Source organism: Dermacentor albipictus, chromosome 7 (genome assembly GCF_038994185.2).
Source record: "Dermacentor albipictus isolate Rhodes 1998 colony chromosome 7, USDA_Dalb.pri_finalv2, whole genome shotgun sequence".
Classification (NCBI taxonomy): Eukaryota; Metazoa; Arthropoda; class Arachnida; order Ixodida; family Ixodidae; genus Dermacentor; species Dermacentor albipictus.
Window position 1 is genome coordinate 130,999,546 of NC_091827.1, and position 21,388 is coordinate 131,020,933.

The window sequence follows — 21,388 nt, forward strand, 5'->3', positions numbered from 1 at the left end:
TGAGGAAGGAAGCGTTGGCCGGTGTGGGCAATTTTGTGGTCCTTGCTCGCTGTGTGCTTGCATACTGCGATGTTTCGCAACTCACACCGTTCATGCATCATGCTATGGTGCATGAATACTTCAAGAACAAGTCCTTCTTTTAATTTGAATTTCTTTTAATTTGAACAAACTTTCGTGCCCCTTCGAGTTCGAATCATCGAGATTTGACTGTACTACAACAAAGTGTGCGAACAACTCTGTGCACCAGCTGGCCCCCTCTGTGGGGCATGTCACCAACTGTGTGCAGTCACATTGCATGCATTGTAAAAAAGCCACGTTCTGTATTAGCCTTTATCCATGTAGCATCTTCAGTGTTATGTATGCACATAGTGCATGTGGTCTGAGTGTAGGTTTAATGCTCTGTGGTTACATATGACATTTATAAAAACATGCACTATTCCTGGGAGCCTTCAGCACTGGCCGTATCTGTAACTTATTGTGCGAAACATAGCTAGTCTAACATCAAGTTGAAACCTGACTGAAGGAAGAGCCGTATTGCTGATATAATATATCCTAGTAGAAATATAAATTGTTTAAATCAATCATTTCTGTGCAATGATGTGCACAATGCAAGCCCATTTACAGTATGAGTATAGGGGGCATCAGTGTTGTTTCTGGTTACTGTGTCGGGGTACAATTCTCTGTGCTGTTCTTCTGTCATGTAAATCATCACATTCGCCTTTGTGTGAGAAGTGCTTGCACCAGGCAGTCTTCTTGCATGTGCTGAGATGTGCACAGAAATGCCAAATAGTACTTTTTTTGTGTGATGCTCCAAGTAGAAAACAAAAAGAAAAAAATTGAAAGAATGGATTGCTGTAGGCCAGTTGTGCTTGGGTCGTGCCAGTCAAGCTGCACTAACTTGATGGTTTCGCATTAACCATTTTTTGTCTCACAGTTCGTGTAGTAATTGAGAAGCGCAGTCGTAAACTGTTACTTTGACATGTGAGGGTCATTCAAGTAAACCTGATTTTGTGTAGTATTCACACACAAATACACATCAGAGCCATCTGTTTGGCATGCTTTGACAAGATACCTGTGGCCTGTCACATCCTGGTGCACTGATGTTGCTTTGCACTGGAAGTGACGTGTTAAAAATGATGTTGAAGGGGACATTTGGGGAACAGCACCTTAAATGAAACAATTCCTTAGTTTGGGCGAGTTCGTTCATCTTTACAGTTTTCATAAAAATGCGCTTAAGACGAAGATGAAAGGGACGCATACGACAGGACTGGTACTACTTCCAACTGGCGTTTATTACAAATGGTCATCTATTTATGCTCTGCACATCAGGTACATCATGCACTCATCATCATACGCACAAAATAAATGAATCAAATCATACACACGATTGTATGGTAAATCCGTTCATGTGCCTAGATACCTCGAAAGAAATGTCACTTCTTTTTCTTGCAAAACCAAAGGCGGACAGCTGATGCACTTTTGGCCTGCTTTCCTTATAAAATATGCTTCAACTATTTCGCATTTGGGTTTTGTGTTTTCTTTCCTGAAAAAAGTTGTGTCACCAAACATAGTTGTGCATGCGTGCTTTTTCCAGTGTGGAACCAAGTGACTACTGTATCTTTTTGTAACGTCATTATTGTGCTGTCCAGCCCTGTCATTGAAGGGCTGGCCGCTTTGTCTTATATAAACACGTCCACAATCTAAGAGTATCTGATACACAACATCTGAAGTTCATTTGCTGTAATTGGTCTGGTGATTAGTATGACATTGCATGCGTGTCTTGTGGTTCTTGTTTTGAAGGTTACACATCACTCACAATTTACAAGGCACTGAAAAAAACTAGATGAGATTGTGTCGGTTTGGGACCTTTTTCAAGTTATGTGAAACTTTATGGAGGTATGGGAATACATGTACAGGTCTTTTGTCACAATCTTTGGTTGGGCACGTCCTTCCCCGTTTTAATTTTTGAAGTAATGTTTCACAGACAGGTGAAGTGACAAACACTATAAAACCTGCTTCTTTCAATCTGTCTACTTTGCTAGACACGCTATGCTCAAGTTGGTGAACACATGACTTTTGCAAGCACTCTGAAGGCATGTGGTGGCTATACCCATCTTTATAAATTTCACATGTGCGCTGTCAAAAACAAAATGCTCTTCTTCGATCTTTGATTGCATCTCTAGCTTACAGGGTCATCTGATGAAAACAAATTTTAAGATCTTGAAACTGAATACAGGCGCCCTATAACGTAAAACTATTTCAAAATGGTGTTATTCCAATCTGCTGACGTCAAATTTGCGTAACCGCCGACGCAAGGATCAGGCGGTCACCCACAGGGTTGTCCCAACTAACCAATCAAACGCTCTCCTCATTCATAGAAGGTCCATTTTGTTTGCTCGAAAAACGAATAACATTGCCTATGCTGAGCGGCTTGTCTTATTGGCTTACAAAAGGCGAGGAGCACGCTCAAGTGGAGAGGGATTTAATGGGGCCTAGCCACTGCACTGAAAATCGATAACCGGATGAAGAGGATGGTGTCGGCGTCTGCGATTGGTCCGCTTTCCTTTATTTAACTTGCGGTGGCTGGTCGAAAATCGCGGTGACATGCAACAGAAGCTTAAGAATGACGCTAAGTCGGATCCTCAGCAAAGAAGAGTTGGCAGAACGAGGTCGTAAATGGGCCGAAAGGGCTTGAACATGTTATGCGGCCACGCAAAAAGCTTTATTATACACAAATTAACCCATGCTTTCCGGTAGGTGCGAGTAGCAAGTGCCTGGGCGATCGGCGGCAGCCATCTTTTATTCCTTTCGGAATAGGGCGGCCTGCAGCTGTTCAAAAGAAAACCCAGTTTTGTTCCGCATATTAATGCATCTTTAACGCGTACACGTCACATTGACCTGTTGAGATTTTGCTGTTTTGTGACGTCACGTGAAAAACAGGTGAAGTGGATGCAGCCTGAAAGCCTTTGACCAATAGCCAAGGGCTAATGGCGAAAAGGTGTCGAATCAGAAATAACTATTTTGTTTTTGTTTAGTCAAATCATACATAATCAGTGTGCACATGTCATATCAGATGGGAAGCTATCGCAGTTTTCGTGGCGTCCCGCCACAGCCAAGCGAAGTGGGGGTGGTCCAAAAAAAGTCTTTAACCAATCGCGCAGGACTGATTGCAGAATTGGAAGAGAAAAGTTTGGAATAGTTTTACATTATAGCGCCCCAGTTCTCATTAGGCAGTTCAAAAGTAAACTTGAGCCCCTGGGAAAACTTGGTGAAAATTTTTAGACAATCTGCTACAGCATCATCAAGACGCAGAACTGATGAATTGTAAAGATCTATTAAATAGTCGTTGACATATCTAAATACACGAATGATTGATTTCGCAGTTACGTCTGCATTAAAGGGAAGCTGAAAGGTTTTCCAGAAAAAAATGAGTGAACATCTCTACATAATGGTTTTCAACCCTCCGAATTCGAATATCGTATCGAAATTGAGTGAAAGAAAGCGCAAATATATTTTATTCGACGAAAAGTGCAGCAGCGGACACGCCAAGCTCGCGCGTCTCGTTTCCGTCTGTGATTGGTCGGGCGCCTCGTGACGTCAACACTAGTAACTGACCGCTGCTGCTACACATGAAGCGCGGTGCCAGGTAGTTTGCTGCTGTTTTTCTGAGACGGTAATAGAAAATTTAGAGAGACTGCGTTTTTCTGAGGAGTTCAGCGTTACTCCCTACATGTACGAGCCGATTGCGAAGAGCCGGCCTCTCGAAGATGCAAACGATGCTGGTGCGAGCAGTGCTTTCGACGCGAACGAAAGCAAAGTCTTGGGATCTCCTTGTGTTGGAAATGCTCTTTGGTGAGTACGTTTTTTGCAAAGCGATCTAGTGATCTCGCCGATCTTTCGCCGATCTAGTGAGCTCGTTTCCGGTAAAACAACTTTAGTGTTGTGTTCCTGCATGCCTCCTCGTGGAACGTAAGCGGGGATGCGATCGTCGGCATTTGTGTGCTGTCCAAAGCTGTCGGCAATCTACAAAGACGGTTTAAACGTGTGAAAAGCTTCCCGGTTCATGCAGTACGTGTAGTGACCTTCATCTGTTGACTACCACGTTGACTACCACTCGCGTTGATTACCATTCACGTTGACTACCACGCACGTTGACTACCACTCTACATACACGCAGACGCACCAACAAAGGAATGCAGGGTTGATCGAAGCAGATTACGATGGCACGCACGCAGAAACAAGCGCGGTCAGGCACGGTCGTGGACGCTGCGAAGGAACGAAACACTAGAGTGGACGTCACAACACCGCGGTTTCCGGTCTCCGCTCGCATCGTCAGCAGCAGCGCGCGGCATTCGACGGGGGGCGGAGTTACAGCGCAATTTCAACCGACGATCACGTCGCTCCTAATTGAAAAAAAAACAAATTTTACCTACATGGTTTATAATGTTCCCGCATCCGTATATGAGTGTCTTATTGAATTCGACACTCTTCAGCTTCCCTTTAACGCGGTTGTCAAAGAATGCAAAAAGGACATCACATAATATTGGGGCTATTAGCGAACCAATAAAGATTCCTGTGCATTGAATGTAATAACAGCCGTTGTGGCTAATGGCAGTCACATCCAAGTAAAATTCTAACAAGGTAAACAATTGTCGTAGTTAATGCATACTAAGCTTTGAAATTTCAGTTCACCCATTTCATCAATATTTCAAGAACAGCACATAGAATACTTTCACACGTCACAGAAGAATACAAGTCTTCCAAAGTTTAATGAGAAAGCTGTGGCTACAGATCTCAGACCATCTTGCAGCTCTAAGATAATGTCATCAGAGCACTTAACCATGAAGAGATCTTCGATTGGTAGTCGCTTCAGGTGCCCTTGCAGCAACCGTCCTACTTTGAGCTGCCTTGATGCCTTCGCAGAGATGATCACACGCAAATATTCAGGCTTATGGGTTTTGCATGTAAAGAAGGATTCCAGGTAAATATTGTTACGAAAGGATGAAAGAAGAGAAAGAGGAAGAAGTTCGTGAGACACTGGCTGCCGCGTGTTGTTACTAGTCAGCCATTTGAACCCCATTGACTCTGCTTGTATGTACATTGTAAATACAGTCTTATACTCCCAACTTCCCTGTAACATATCAGTGGGAGGTGTGGGTTACCACGGCTGGAAATGGAGCTCCGCAGTGGACGTCGCATCACCGTCCGCACCATGAATGAGGGTGAGCACTCGGGATCAATGTCGTGGCTGCCTCCAACGTCACCATCGCTTGCAACGTGGCTGTCTCCTTCGGTTGTAGTTGTGCAACCCAAGGATCCCGGAACTTTCTGCGGGACTGATGGCACCGATGTTGAAGAGTGGGTGGCTAGGTACGAACGGGTGAGTGGAATGAACAGATGGGACCCTATGCTTATGCTAGCTAACCTGTTGTTCTACCTAAGAGGCATGGCAAAGGTGTGGTACGAAAACCACCAAGAGGAGCTAAACAGCTGGGACCAATGCAAAGAGAAATTGACAGAGTTGTTTGGCAAACCAGCCGGACGTAAAATTGCCACAAAGCATCCCCCACAGAGTCCTATGTTTCATATATCTAGGACGTGCTGGCACGTTGTCGTAAAGCCGATCACGACATGACAGAAGCTGAGAAGGTAAGGCATGTGCTCAAGGGAATTGCATACAATGCCTTTAATCTGGTCATGTGCAAAAGCTGCTCTACAGTTGATGCTATCATCAAAGAGTGCCGGCAATTCAAGCAGGCCAAAAGCCGACGCATCCTGCTCCCATTCACCAGACTTCCCAATACTGCCACAACGTCGATGTGTGAAGATCAGCCCACACAGCAGCATGCGTTGCCATCTGAGGACGTGGTGCGAATAGTTCGACGTGAGCTGGACGCGATGGTGCTCGCAGCTTTCTGTTGGCGTAGCCCTGATGCTACTCCTTTTTCAGTTCCCCACGTGCAAGCCCTCGTTCAACAGGAACTTGAAAACATTGGCCTACATTCTGTCTGTGCTGTCACCAACCCCAGAGCCAATGAACGCCCTTCTATTTTCACTCCACCCTGACGCTTCTCTCCACGTTATCGCAACCCAACTGAGTGGAGAACCGCGGACGACCAGCTGACATGTTTCACCTGCCGCCGCAGTAGTCATGTCGCCAGATACTGTCGCAACTTGTGGCCCTCAACAGCTCGCTTGCCGACCAACCTGAGCCGTTGTAATGTTAATGCCCGCATTGTTTCTCCCACCGCCGAGTCTAATAGCACCAACAACTCTGCTAGGAACACATGGTACAGCCACTCACCATCGCCGCGCGGACAACAGTCTCATTCACCGCAAACACGTCGCCCATCTTCCCGTTTGCCACAGCCACGTCGCCTTTCATCCCCTGTGGCGTTTGGCCGCACTCTTTCAGAAAACTAATAAATGCAGCCCTTGGAGGTGGTGCTGCATTGCCCACTACTGCAGCAAATCCTTTGTGTGTGCCCACAAAGGGAAGTGTAATTGACATTAAAATAGACGGCTTACCTTTCGAAGCACTCGTCAACACTGGAGCTGTGATTTGTATCTGTGATGAGTGCTAGCCTGCGTAGACATTTAAAGAAGGTCCTCACCCCAGCAGCTGCCAGAGGGCTGAGTGTGGCCGACGACAGCATGCTGGTTGTGCTTGGAATGTACTGCACGCATAAGTATAGCTGGCCGCCCTACTTCTGTTCTCTTTGCTGTGATCGACAACTGCCCTCATGACATTATCCTTGGATTGGAATTTTTATCTCATCGATGCGCAACCGGCGTTCTTCAGTTAGCACTGCCTCAAGTCACCAATGCTCCGAGCACTGCTGACCACACTTGCGTTCGCTTCAAGATGTGCATCTCTCACCTGAGGCAGTCACTTGCGTCGCTTTGACCGCACAGCCACAGATTCCCAACGGTGAATATGTCCTTCGCCCCATCATCGATGGGCTTTTCAACCGGAACGTTGCTCTTCCACATACGCTGGTGACGATTACCGACATTTATTTGTTTCCACAAGCAAGGAGGTACATGGTTGTGGCGGAAAAACAAGGGGAAAAAAGCTGCGGAGAAGCAGCTTGACTGGCCCCAGGTTCCGTTTACAATGGCAGCAGCAGGGCAGGTGGTAAACGGTAAGGGGAAAAAAAGAAGAAAAAAAAGGAAAGAAAAGAGAGAAGAGCAAAAGCACTAAGGGCAAAAAATCACTAAGTACAATGGTACACAGTCAAGATTGGAGGAACATATCACGCAGATTTTTTGCGGAACAAGTCAACACATCGATATTGCATCTGGTAAGATCATTGAGTAGACTGGGCAGCCAGTGGCATAACATTTGCTGGCCATAATTAGTCCGAAGTTGAGGAACACACCAAGTCTCAGGAGCTCGAGTTGTGTAGGGGGTTTCTCGATTTGTGAGATTAGCGAGAGAGCTGAGGGCACCAATATTTTTCTCATATCTTCTGTAGGTTGTCAGCAAGCGCAGGTTTATTAGAGCAGGCAATTTAAGGGTTTTAAGCGCGCTGAAAAGAGGAGCGGAATGAAAATCACGAGGCTTATTACAAATTACACGAAGAAATTTCTTCTGGATTACAAACAGCTTTTGAATATTTGTGGCTGAAGTTGTCCCCCATACGAGGCAGCCGTAATTTAGATGGCTGAAAAAAAGTGAGTTTTAAATCAGCAATTTAACGGATTGCGGCAGCTATCTAAAGGAATAGACAACACCCAAAACCTGTGACAGTTTGCCGATGAGAAAATCTACATGAGAGCGCCATGTCATATCATGATCAAAGTGAACACCCAGACATTTGATTGATTGGACAACTTCAATAGTACTGGAGTTAAGGACAATATCTCCAGGTAGCACGACATTCATATTTCTTGGATGAAAGAGCAAGGCTTTGATTTTTGCGGAGTTGATTGTGAGACCATTTTCAAGGGACCACGGTGTACTTTCGAGAGCACGCTGTTAGCACGTAAGACCAGGTCATCCAGACATTTGGATGAAAAAAGAAGTGTGGTGTCATCGGCATACATAATGTACGTTGTGGCGGAATCAATGTTAATAAAGTCATTTACGAAAATATTGAACAAGAGAGGGCCTAAGATGCTTCCTTGTGGGACACCCACATGAACAGGAAGGACACTGGATGATAATCCATTTACATGCACAAATTGCTTTCTGTGATTCAAGTAAGATTCAAGTAAGCTGAGAGCAATGCCACGGATGCCATAATAAGTTAGTTTATGAACCAGAAGTTTATGATCAATAGAATCGAAGGCTTTAGATAGGTCGACAAAAACGCCTAACGTTAATAAACGTGCCTCAAAATTTTCAAGGATTAGTTCTTCCTGCTTAAGGAGTGCTAGTTCAGTCGACATGAACCTGCGGAAAGCATGTTGATGTGGGGTTAATAAGTTATGTTTGTCAAGAAAACAGGATAACCTACAAAATATTATCTTCTCTAGTCCTTTGGAAAAAATCGGAAGTATGGAGATGGGTCTGTAGTTCGAAATAAGTGTTTTATCACCTTTTTTAAAAATCTGAAGCACCTTTGCCACCTGCATTCTTTTTGGGAATTGGCCTTGTGAGAGACAGATATTGTAGATATGAGCAAGAACAGGCGAAATAATATCAAGCACGTAGCTGACAGGCCTGATTTGCAGGCCATCAGCATCACAGGCACTACTATTACTCAGGTTACGGAAAAGCAGTGTTATTTCATGTTCATTAGTAGGGTTCAAAAATATTGATTCCGTGCAATGAGTATCTATAAATTGACAGGCACTCAGGCTGGCAGTTTGGTGACATGTACTGGTGAAATGATCATTAAAACAACCAGGAAGCGCATCACTACAGATTTCCTCACCGTTAATGACAATGTGCATCTCGGGTGTATGATACGGTTCTCTGTTTGCTAATATGTTTAACTTATGCCAGATCTTACGGCCATCATTTTGGCTTCTTAAAAAGTTATGTTCAAAATATGAGGTACGAGCCGCACGTAGCTGTTTTGTAAGCCGGTTATGGAAGGACCTAAATGTTTTCAAATCACCAGGATCTTTGGAAATAATAAACTGGTTAAAGAGCCTATTTTTCTCTTTAATTTTTTTAAATAGGTCATTCGTGACCCACGTTTTGCGAATTCGAGAAGCGCGAGGCTTTCGTGGACGGAACGGAAAATGTTTCTGATAGCACATGCTAAAGGTGTCAATGAACAGCTCATACGCGGTGTCAGCACATTGAGAATAATAAACACAACTCCAGTCAACTTTACACAGTTATTCTCGAAAACGGTCAAGGTTATCGCTGGTGATGGTTTGAAATATAGGAAGACATTTATTTTTATTTTTTGATTTACGTTTCCAGCTAAGAAAAATTGGCTTGTGGTCGCTGATGTGATATGAAAGAACACCAGATTTGATATCAGCCTGACCGCAATTCGTGATGAACAAATCAAGGCATGTTGAAGTATCAGAAGCGACTCTAGTAGGGGAACGTATGACATTACGGCAGGCAAAAGAGTGCAACAATAGCTCAAAAATCACGCCTCAGGACAGTGTTAACACAAAGATCAATATTAAAGTCACCACCAATGATGATATTATACTGGAAATCAGAAGTGTGTTCAAGGAGCCTTTGAAGGAATAGCAAAAAACAATCGGAATTTCCATTAGGTGGACGATAAAATACAGAGTAAATTGTACGCGCGTGAAGGATTGACAGCACTTCATAATCATTAGTGACGCAGGAAAATTCCTCAACACACTTCACGTTGAGGCTGTTTCGCACTAGCATGCAGACACCACCGCCACGTGAAGCAGTTCTGGATCAAATAAAGCAATCATAGTTCGGGAGCTGCCAGGGAAACGAGCTATGGTGGTACCACGTCTCTGACAGCATAATAAAATCAAACTTCAGATCCAGGCTGCTAAACCTGGCGTCAAGTTCAGCTGTTTTGTTTTTCGCCGACTGACAGTTTACATGAATACAATGAACAGATCCTTTGTGCCCAGGTCCTATGAACGCCTTTAATTCGGAAGGAAAAACATAAGGTTCACATAAGGATGCCATTATGATCTGAAAGAAGGAAAGAAGTGTGTTGTTGCTTGGACCTAAAAGACCAGCTTATCAAGGTCTGCCGCGCACTTTATTAGGCAAGCATTCTGACCCTCTTCTTTCCTCACGAGGACTTTGCCATTACGGTACCATGCGAAGCGGAATTTATTGACACGCGCCCATTCCTTCGCCGTCTTCAGAAGCATTCGGTCCTGTGTCGTCAGATTTTCCAGCATGAATGCATCAGGCACGATACCTGGAAGCTGTTTCCTTTTGGCAAGCCATTTGTCTTTTGTTGACTGGCGAGTAAAGCGAATGATTATGCCCGGGGTCGTGTTTCTTGATTTTAGTCTATGGATGGCGGAGACAGTTTCCTCAGTTAGGGGAGCTAGTTTCAGTTTAGACGCTATGACGTTTAGCTTGTCCATGAGCGATTCGTCTTTCTCTTGCTTGATGCCATGAATTTCGAGATTAAGCTTACGACTATGATATTCCAGGTCGTTAACCGCGGCGCGGAAGGCCTGCACTTCAATGCTTGCGCACGATGCCTCAATTTTAGTCACATTGGCAGCGAGCGTCTTTATTTCGCCATCATGCTTGGCAAGGTTCACAAGGACATCATCGTACTTTTCCGATAGCAGCTTTACTGATGCCTCGATTTCACTAACAGTTTGCTTGAGTGGGAGCAGCTCATCAAGTTTTTTGTTAATTTCCAGGAGCATGGTGGCGATCGAGGCATCCTGCCCCTTACAAACGGCGGAGCTGGCCTTACTACTGCGGCACGAAGGGCAGCGCCAGGACTTCCTAAATTCAACATCATTGGACCGAAATTTTTTCTTGGTTATTCCCGAACAATTATGAATGATGTGAAAATGTCCGGAGCATTCGCAGCAAAGCAGATACTCATCATTTGCCTTAATGGCCACATCACATTCATCACAAACAGAATTAGACATTCTAACGAGCGTACTCGAAGGAGGTTGGTTCAAGTGATGCGGTAACAAGTGAACAATATAGACAGAAAACTAAAACAACGGGCAGCAGCAGTGGCAGACTATCCTTAGTCGGCTAACTAAAACAGGGACGGCAATCACCAACCTGTAACGACAGTAGAAAATCCTCGATTAGACGAGTGTCCGTTCGCCGCCACTGCTGCTGCCAAATGAGAAGGTCATTGCAGTGACGCCCGTATTTACAGACGACGGTGGCGCCTTTCCCTTCCGTTGTCGTGACGTGGCTATCTCCGGTGAGCAGATACCGGCAGCAGGATCAGTAGGTGGGGCGGGCCTTGTTGTACTCGAAATCCAATCTGCACACGTGCAGTGTGCGGTGCAACTAATAACAACGTCGTTCTTCCACTTCTGAATTTCAGCCTGTGCCCTAAAGTGCCTCCAGATGGCATGTTCTTGGCCAGCATTTCTAATACTTCCGAATTTGACATTGAAAGTCTGAATGCCGAGAGCAGTTTCTTAGCACCAATTGCACCTCACAGCGCTGGTTCCCTAACAGATGACTTGGCGAAGATGATTGCACCTGACCTCACCTCTGCACAGGCCACAGACATACGTCTCCTCATCGAAACGTACCTTGACGTCTTTGATTTCGGCGGCAAGCCTTTAGGACAAACATCTGTGATTCACCACTGTATCAACACTGGAGACACGAATCCTATTGGTCAGTGTCCTTATCGTGTAATGCAGACTGAACGTCGAGTCATCCAATCAGAAGTGGACAAAACGCTCCGCAAAGGGGTCATCGAACTATCAGCCAGCCCTTGGGCTTTGCCTGTTGTCCTTGTGAGAAAAGAAAGATGGTACCTGGCATTTTTGCGTCGATTATTGCCATTTAAAGAAGATCACCCGAAGAGACGTCTACCCATTACCACGCATCAATGACGCCTTGGACTGCTTGCACGGAGCTAACTACTTCTCGTGCATCGATCTTCGATCCGGCTACTGGCAGATTTCAGTCAATAAAATGGACCGCAACAAGACGGCCTTCATAATGCCAGATTGCTTATATCAGTTTAAAGTCATGCCCTTTGGCCTATGCAATGCTCCGGCGACATTTGAACATATGGTGGACTCTCTTCTGCAAGGCTACAAATGGACTACCTGTCTCTGTTACCTTGACGACATTATTGTTTTTTCTCCTACGTTCGGCAGCCACTTGACGGCAGCTCATTGCCGTTTTTGTGGCCTTCTAAAAAGCCAGCCTCCAATTGAACTCCACGAAGTGTCAATTAGGGCGCCATCGGATTACCATGTTGGGACACTTCGTTGACGCATCCGGTGTCCAACCAGATCCGGAAGAAGTTCGTGCCATACGCAGTTTCCCTGTGCCACATTCTGCTTCTGACGTGCGCTGCTTCGTCGGCCTGTGTTCTTACTTTCATCGTTTCGTCAAAAACCTTGCCAACATTGCTCGGCCTTTGACAGATCAAAAAGAAGAACATGCCATTCTCATGGGGCCCGGAGCTGGCTCATGCGTTTGCCGCTCCCATCAGGTTTCTGACCACCCCTCCCATACTTGCCCACTTTGATCCATCTGCACCGACCGAAGTCCACACTGGCGCAAGCGGCCATGGCATCGGCGCTGTTCTCGATCAACAGAATGGTACGGAGTACGTGATAGCTTACGCCAGGCGCTTGCTGTCACCTGCCGAGAGAAATTACCCCATCACCGAGTGGGAGTGCTTCGTTTTAGTTTGGGCTGTCGTCAAGTTGCGGCCATATTTGTACGGCCGCACGTTTTCGGTCATTAGAGACGACCACGTCCTCTGCTGGCTATCTTCCCTCCGGGACCCCACAGGACGGCTTGGTCGCTGGGCTTTGCGGCTCCAGGAATTTTCATTTGTTCTCAACTATAAGTCTGGTCGTCTGCACAAGGACGTTGACTGCCTCTCACATCACCTCGTGGATCCTCCCAAACCTGTTGAGCATGATCCGGTGACCTGTGTGATGGCTTTGACTGACATGACCGACATGCACGCTGAACAACAATGCGACGCTTGCATGAGCATGAACGTTCCCTGAGGGCTGCTGGAGGGTTGAACTTGGCTGTTCATTGCCGTAGTTGCTTGGGCTGCTCTCCTTTGTTTTCGGAGACTGAGATAATTAGTGCAAAAAATGGCCAGCTGACAAGAGAAATTGCAGAAGCAGTGGCCATGCGATGCTTTAAGGGTCATGTTTCCATTAGCTTGCCGGGAGTTGCGGTTTCCCAGAAAAAACTTTAATTTCTTTCTATGTAATACACACATGTTCAGTGTCTCAGTATGGTATGGTATGAATAACTTTATTTTGGTCCTGAGGGATCAGTCTGGGACTGATGCGGGCCGCTCCCACGTCGGTACAGAGAGGCCGAGCCCCTCTGCCGTCACACGGGCCCTCTGGACAGCCCTGAGTTGGTTCGCCAGCACTTCACTGTGCAGCATCCGCTGCCACCACTGTTCACCTCGAGAACCATCACCGGCCAACACCAAGCAGCGCCAAAGCATGTGTTCTAAATCGAGCAAACCCCCACACTTACTACAATAGAGTGAAACCCCGCAGTCCGGATTAATTTTGTTCATGATGACCGGGTTAGGGTACGTACGTGTCTGCAGAAGCCTTAATGTAACCGCCTGTGGCCTGTTTAATTTAGTATGTGGCAGAGGGAATGCCCTGCGCCCTAGGTAATAGTGCTTCGTGATTTCGTTGTAGGTTAACAGCTGGTCCCTGTACTCAGGAGCGGGAGATCCAGCCCCTTCAGGGAATACACGGCACACTAATCCTCGTGCCTCCCTGTGCGCCACCTCGTTGACGTTACGCGGGGCTCCCTCTACTGTCCCCATGTGCGCCGGGAACCAAGTAACTGTATGCGAAGTGATATCCCTACCCTGCAGCAGTCTGTGAGCCGGTTCCGCAAAAAGTCCCCTCGAGAAGGCTTTCATCGCCGATCGCGAGTCACTAAACACCAAAACTCTTCTTGAATCAATTAGTGCTAGAGCAATAGCCACCTGTTCAGCAACCCCCGGATCTTTGGTATAAATGGAAGCAGCATTTCTAACGCTCCCTTTGCCATCTACCACCACCACCGAATAAGCATTTTTACCATTAATTCATGTGGCGTCAACAAAAGCAGACTCCTCCTGATCCTTTGCCTCTCGCAACAAAGCCCTAGCTCTCGCGACCCGCCTCCCTACATTGTGCATGGGGTGCACATTCCGCGGAAATGGAAAAACCATTATGTTTGCCCTAAGGTTCACGTTCAACTCGTGTAGCAGCGCCCTATCGTGCGACACAGCCACCGATTCTTCAATTGACTCTAAAATATACCTACCCGCTGGTGTACCTAGCAACCGCTCCCTCTGTGCAGTACGCTGAGCCTCGGCAATTTCATCTAAAGTATTATGCAAACCGATTCGTAACAACATATCGTTTGACGTAGTCATAGGCAGACCAAGCGCAGCCTTGACGGCTTTTCTGATTAATGCTTCCAATTTATTTTTCTCCCCCTATTCCAATTTAGCATAGCTGCCACATACGAGAAATGACACATAATAAATGCGTGAACTAAGCGCATCGCACCTTCTTCTCCTAAACTCCTATGCCTATTAAAAATCCTTCTTATAAGTTTTATCGCCTCCTCCGTCTTCTTGGTAATACTCTGAATGGTTCTAATGTTCGACCCGTTCGCTTCAAGTACAAAACCCAGGACCCTGATTGCTTCAACTTTGGGTATCACCGACCCTCCCCTAGTATGAATTCTAATGCAAGGCTCAACTCTCGGTATCCAACCTTTCGGCCTACGACCTGGCTTCTTATCAACAACTCCGACTATTTAGTGGAGCACTTGAGCCCCATGAGACCCAGATACTCCTCCGCAAGCGTTACCACCTTCTGCAGCCTAGCCTCAAGCTCTCCATCACTACCACCGACACTGCATATAGTAATGTCATCTGCGTAGATAGAATAGCCAATATCCTGGACAGTATCCAGTGTATTAGCCAACTTCGACATCGCCAGATTGAATAACATAGGCGAGAGTATGGATCCCTGCGGAGTACCACAGCAACCCAATTCAAAGACTTCCGACTTTATCTCCCCAAACTTGAGACATGTCCTTCTATCCATGAGGAAAGCCTTGACAAAATGGAAAAGCCGCTGCCCCATGTTCAAGTCCGATAGCGCCGGTAGAATGAAAGAATGTCGGATTTTATCGAAAGCTTTTTCCACATCAAGTCCAATTAGTGCCTTAGTATTCCTAGTCTGCCGGTCAAGGAGCTGATGCTTAATCCTGATCATAGCATCCTGAGTCGAGAGGCCGGGCCGAAATCCTATCATCGAGTGCAGAAAGACCCCATTGCCCTCAACATAACGCGTTAGCCTATTTAAAATGACATGGTCAGCGACTTTCCCCGAACACGATGTCAGGGAAATGGGTCTGGGATTTTCAAGCCTTATGACCTTCCCCGGTTTGGGTATCAGAACAGTAGTTGCAATTTTCCACCTTTCCGGGAAAGAGCCTTCCTTCCATCGGTAATTGATCTGCCGCGTAAGGAACTCAACTGACCCGTCGTCTAAATTCCGTAACATTTTATTCGTAATGCTCTCCGGCCCTGATGCCGATCGACCATTAAGATTCTGCATCGCCATCCTGATATTACTTTCAGTAAATTCCTCATCCATAGCTGCATTTTCGTCCCCACTATATTCCAACATCACTTAAGGTGTATCGTGCCAAGTCTCCAACGGAAGGTATCTCTCAGCCAAATCCTTCAGCAACTCCTGCTCCGTGGAGTCCCGACACGCCTGATGGACTAGCTTACCTATCACAGTCCTCTGATTAGATTTAGTGTTTGTCTCATCTAGCAAATGTCTGAGCAGACTCCATGCGCCTCCCCTCTTAATGCGACCATCAATAGAATTGCATACTTAATCCCATTGCTGCTTGCACAGTACCCGACAATGGTCTTCAATTTCCTGATTAACCACTGCTATACGCTTTCTAAGCCTTCTATTCAATCTCTGACCCTTCCATCTCGCTAACATCGACTGCTTCGCTTCCAACAAATGCGCCAAGCGACTATCCATGTGTTCCGTGTCAATATCGGTCTAAACCTCTCTAGTGAACGCCTCAACGCCACTTTTAAGCTGACTGGTCCACTGCTCCAAGGACAACTCATTTCCCTCATCGTCGATCCTCTGCGCTCTTCGTTTCCCAAATGCATCCCAGTCAACCATCCTGAATGTGCGCTACTTTTTATTAGCCACTACCAAAATAATCATAAGTATGTAATGATCGCTACCAAAATCTATATTAGAATTGGACCAGGACGAATCCGCCACCCCCCGAACAAAAGTGAGATCAGGTGTCGAATCTCTACATGTCGACGTGCCACATCTGGTGGGATACGAGGGGTCTGTAATCAGAGTTAAATTCAAGTCTAGTGCCTGCTGCCATAGTCTCTCCCCCTTAATAGTGCTATAAACATACTTCCACACATGATATGGTGCATTGAAGTCCCCTCCAATAAGCAACGGTGCATCCTTAGCCAGATTGGTTGCCTTGGTCAAGAGAGATTTGAACCTCTGCTTCGTGTCCCGGGGGCTACTGTACAGGTTAAGCAGGTAAACGCTCCTCTGACATGACCTTTGCAGACCTAAAATTACCTCCACCATAATATATTCAATCTTGCAATCCGCCATGTGAAGATCATGTCTAATATACGGCAACCTCCCATTAATGAGAGTAGCGAGTCCTCTGCCCTGTTCATTATCCTTAACCTCCGCTTTGAAATCTGTTAAGGTCACGTTAGACGTCAGTGTTTCCGGTAACATGATAACTTGAGGTTTCACACCATGCGTTCTAACAAACTGCTGCAGAGACGCCTTCTTATGATTGAACCCCCTACAATTCCATTGCCAAATAATAAATGAACTATTTAATAGAGCTATCTGGACCACAGAAATTAGGTGAACTAGTTTTGAGCTCAAGTCCACTCGGCGACTTACCCTGCTGGGCTAGCGGCCGAGTGCACTCCCGCTCCATAACAGGGACCACCGTCTCGTTTAGATACATTTCAATTTTGCCTAATCTTTGATCCGCGATATTTTCCCGTTCTTCTATCCGCTCCAGTCTACTAATGATCTGATTTACACTTTCTTGCAATGTCGTCATCATTGCTTTGAGCTCGGAACCGACTTTGCCCTGAATCCGCACGGTCGAGGATAGGGCCCTCTTTTTCGGAGCAGGCGTCTCCTTGTTCGCCATGGTCTCTTCTGCGACCTCCACAGACCTTCGTGCCTCAACCGAGTCATCGTGTTTCCTAGCCTGTCCTAAGCTACCGCTGTTACCGGAAGACAAGCCGTTCCTAAGTTCATTTATCTCTTTGATAAGCCCGTCAATGGCTGCTTTTAAGCTAAGATTCTGTCTCTCCAATTGCGCAATCCTATCCCTATTACCATTCACATGCTCCTGGCGCTGCTCGCGCGCTTGGCCGGCGCTGATGCCGCCCTTGACCTTGTCAGCCCAGGTGGTCTGGCTTCCAGCTGCGCCGCCGTCTCCACCAACTGCAGGAAAGCGCACCCGCACCTCCCTAGAAACCGATTGGCTCCTGGTCGTTGGAGTCCCAGTGGATGGCCGCTGCCTCGACCTGGAGCGGCTCCTAGAGCGCGAGCGTTCCATAGAGCGTTGGCGGGCGCTCACCAGCTGCACCAGCTCGGCTGCCTCCTGTTCCGCCGTTAGCTCCGCCTTGGCTCTCTCTTGTCGTCGAACACGCACGACATAGGGAAGCTGGTATCGTTCTCTGTATTGTTTATCCGCGGTCAGGTGTCGTCCGCCACAAAGCTTGCAACAAGGCACACAGTTGTGATCCTCTTCAGGGTTCCGAGCCCCGCATCCTCGGCATTCAAAACAATCAGGCGCCGGGCAGACATCCGCCCGATGTCCAAGCTTGCCACACACATAACACACATCCAACTGCTTTCGATACAAGAAGCACCGGACCAGAGTTGGCCCATATCTGACGAAATCGGGCACTTTTAACCCGTCGACAACAATGATGACTGATCCTGTGTTTTTTATTCGTTTGACCGCCGTAGCCAGCGGGTTGCGATCGTTAACAATGTTCCGCTAAAGTGTCGCGGGGCCATCCATAACGTCTACATTGCGAATGACCCGTTTACACGTAGTGTGTGGGGCCGTCTCGTACGCACTGACTTCAAAATCCTTGTCTGCCACTCTGATTTACCTGAGCCTCACATATCATTCAGCGTTGCTCCTTTCTGGCGTACTAGCCACCAAGATATTTTGCATAAAGTTAGGGCAAATAACATCCTCCCTAATCTGCTCAATACTGAGGCCTGCCGCCTCTACAATTGCCTTGCCCACCGCTATAGAGCTAGCTTTCTCCAAATTCAGCCCACCCCGTGGGCGAATGACTATTTTGATGTGTTCTTGTGGCATCAGTAGCATGCGCGACGCCTTCACAATGCGATTCTTGATTGCCGAGCCTCCGCGCCGTTCACCTGCGCCCCGTCGTTCAGGCATCTCGCTTGGCGAACCGCCTTCACCCAGTCCAGGCCTCGTCGTAGCTCTAGATTTTCGGCTGGACACTGTCCGCCATCCCAGGTCTTCAGTAAAGTCCTCCGCCGGGAGCACTTCCCCTTCAACGTGCATATCTGTCATGCCGCGCTAGGTCTACCAGACGCTAGCTCTCGACCAGCGTGGCGTGAGCACAAAAGTTCCAATAAAGTCCAAAAAAAGGGGTGGCCCACCTCAAGGTCAGGTATCCGCTGACTCTTCTCGTCTTCACGGATCCAATGATATCAAGTTTGCACCACCAGATGACCAAAAAAGGCTCGAAAGCTTCGAACAAGAGGGAACCATAAAAGCCCGCAAGCCTCCTTCGAACTTCGTCGTCTTTCAGTGTCTCAGTGGTCTGTCAGTGTTTTCTTAGTATTTGTATCGCACCCCTGTTTAAGGTCGCTTTGTGTTTTTCATTGGTTTTTATGTTGCTTTTCGGGTGTACATGTGTGTCTGATCTATAAAAGCTTGGCGTTGGTTTCATTTAACCATTAGTTGTCAGTACTGCTTTGTGTTGTCCTTTTCTTCAAGTCTCGTGTTTTGCTTGCGGTAACTTCCCAAAATCATAAAGCACCAACTGGCCTATACCCACACTCAGCTGTGTCCATAAAAAAGTGCAAGAGAGAAGCCGGGTTGCTGCATGACGCATTTCTAAGCGTTCGCAAGCACTGGCACGCCATGCATGTTGTAGGCCACGCATAGATGTCGCGGCGGCTTTGACTTTGACTTTATTGACATTTAGACAATATACAGTGGTCCGGGCTTCACTCGATGGTGCCAAATGTTCTAGGGAAGCGCGAAAGCGGAGTCCTGCTTTAGTGCACACCTCATACATAGCTCGTTTTGACTGTGGCGATATGTTGTGTCGCTACTATATTGATTGAATCCTAAAGGCATTTCCGTCAGAAAGTCATCGTGACATGCGTTTTGTTAAAATTTTCTTTTTTGCTTGCAATCGTATGAAGAAAACAATTAAACCATAAAACTAGTGAAAGTATGAGAAAAACTTCAACAGGACCCGTTTCATCTTAATTAACTTTATAAGCATGTGAACTGTCTGATGGTGGCCATCCTCCTTGTGCACAAGATTAGTCCTGGGAGTGTTAGCCCCATCTCTTCGAACTGCAGGTATTACTTAGTAATGCGTGATCTAAGGAGCGGGCAGCTGGTCAACACTTTGGACCTGAGGGTGGCCGCTGCTTTACTTTAGTAGCTGCTAGCATAATGCAGAAAGTGTGAATTCAGCTCCCACCTGTTGTCCAGTCTCACTTGCCTCTTCTTTATTACTTGTACGTTTCAATGAAACATGGCAAATAATTTTCTCTACTATGCTTCCTCTGGCTTACATTGTTCGTTGTCTTTTCTTGGCCTTCTGTTGTTTTTCTCACTAAATGGGAAAACATGGTAGAAATGATTGCAACGGTTAGCACAGTGTCTTCTGTATGTTACTTTTATGCATTTTCCTTTCATTTATTTTCACCTTAAGAAGAACCGCAGCCGTGGGAAGTTTCAAGCAGTTACTATCGCTACCATTCAAGGAGGTATGGAATGAACTGTGCCCCAAGACAGGCGTGTTAACTTAAAGAAAGGAAAAAAAGTGCAGCTACAGTTAGTGTTTCTAAATGTTCCGTGATACAAATAAATGTTGGACCTTGTTTGAACGGCAAGGCCCCATACTCACGAAGAACAGTGAATCAGCTCTAATGTTAAGAACTAGATTGTTTCAATCTTAACTGTACATAAACTTACTGCAGTTTCTAATGGTTTAAGGAAAATAAGTTACCCTGCAGTTCTGCAGTAGTATGCCTGTATGTTTATATTCGTGTGATTTTTTGTTTTTCTAACAGTAAACGTCTCTTTCTTTTTTGCTAACTTTGAAACATATTTTTTTCAGATTTTGGTTTTTGAAAGCTGCGACTGCAGCAGCAAGCTTGTTTAGTTGTTTGTATAATGCGGTACCTTTTACCTATTGGGGTATGTCCGTGATATATAATATGATGTCCTAGCACAGAACCCTATATTTGTGTATTTAGTATGAGAAGCATGTCTCAGTCATTACATGAGGAGGCTATGCTGACAGTGCACTAATATAATGACAGGTGTTTCGAAATGAGTAGCAAGTGTGCCTAGCCTGCACCACAGCCAGTGCGTCATACAAAAATGTATGCCCTGTCGCGTGCATCGAAGGCGCTGTCAGCCATCGCGGCGCCACCAGATGGCCACTTTTGTCTACGATCGGCACAAAGAATGCGTCTGGAGCGTCCCTGGAACGTGCTGTTGCCCGTGGAAGACGACGCATCCCATTCTGCACGGCTAGCACCGTTAGGTCCAGCCAAGCGGCCAAGAATGCAGCTGTCTCTCGCGTTCTCTTCCATTGCACCCCTTGCGATGTGGGAGACTGCCCCTTTCTTTTTTTTCCAGCAGCCGCGCCTCCACGAACCAGAACAAACATTTGTTGTGAATGCTGTGGCCTGTTCTCTGTTCTTTGATGCATGTGAAATGCAGAGACACTCTATTGCATGTAACCCCGGAACCAGTGTGAATAAAATTTCTTGCATTTAAAACTGGAAGATGGATTCTACCAGTTGTAAAAAGCAGAATTTTTATTTAGGGCCTTATTTTAAACATATGTTTACCAGAATCTGGTAAGTTAAAAAAATAGAAGCATGAATTTTACACATCCATAGGTTAGCACTAACAATGGAGGTCTAAGTTCTGTAAACTACATCTGTTAAGAGCCTCTGAACT

The 21,388-nt window shown here is 46.2% G+C and overlaps 1 protein-coding gene across 4 annotated transcripts in view; it reads left to right on the top strand.

Annotated features, from left to right (window-relative positions):
* Nucleotides 1–21,388, top strand: part of brun (trafficking protein particle complex subunit brun) — a 663,235-nt gene that overhangs the window by 508,245 nt on the left and 133,602 nt on the right. The gene's annotated exons all lie outside the window — the stretch shown is intronic.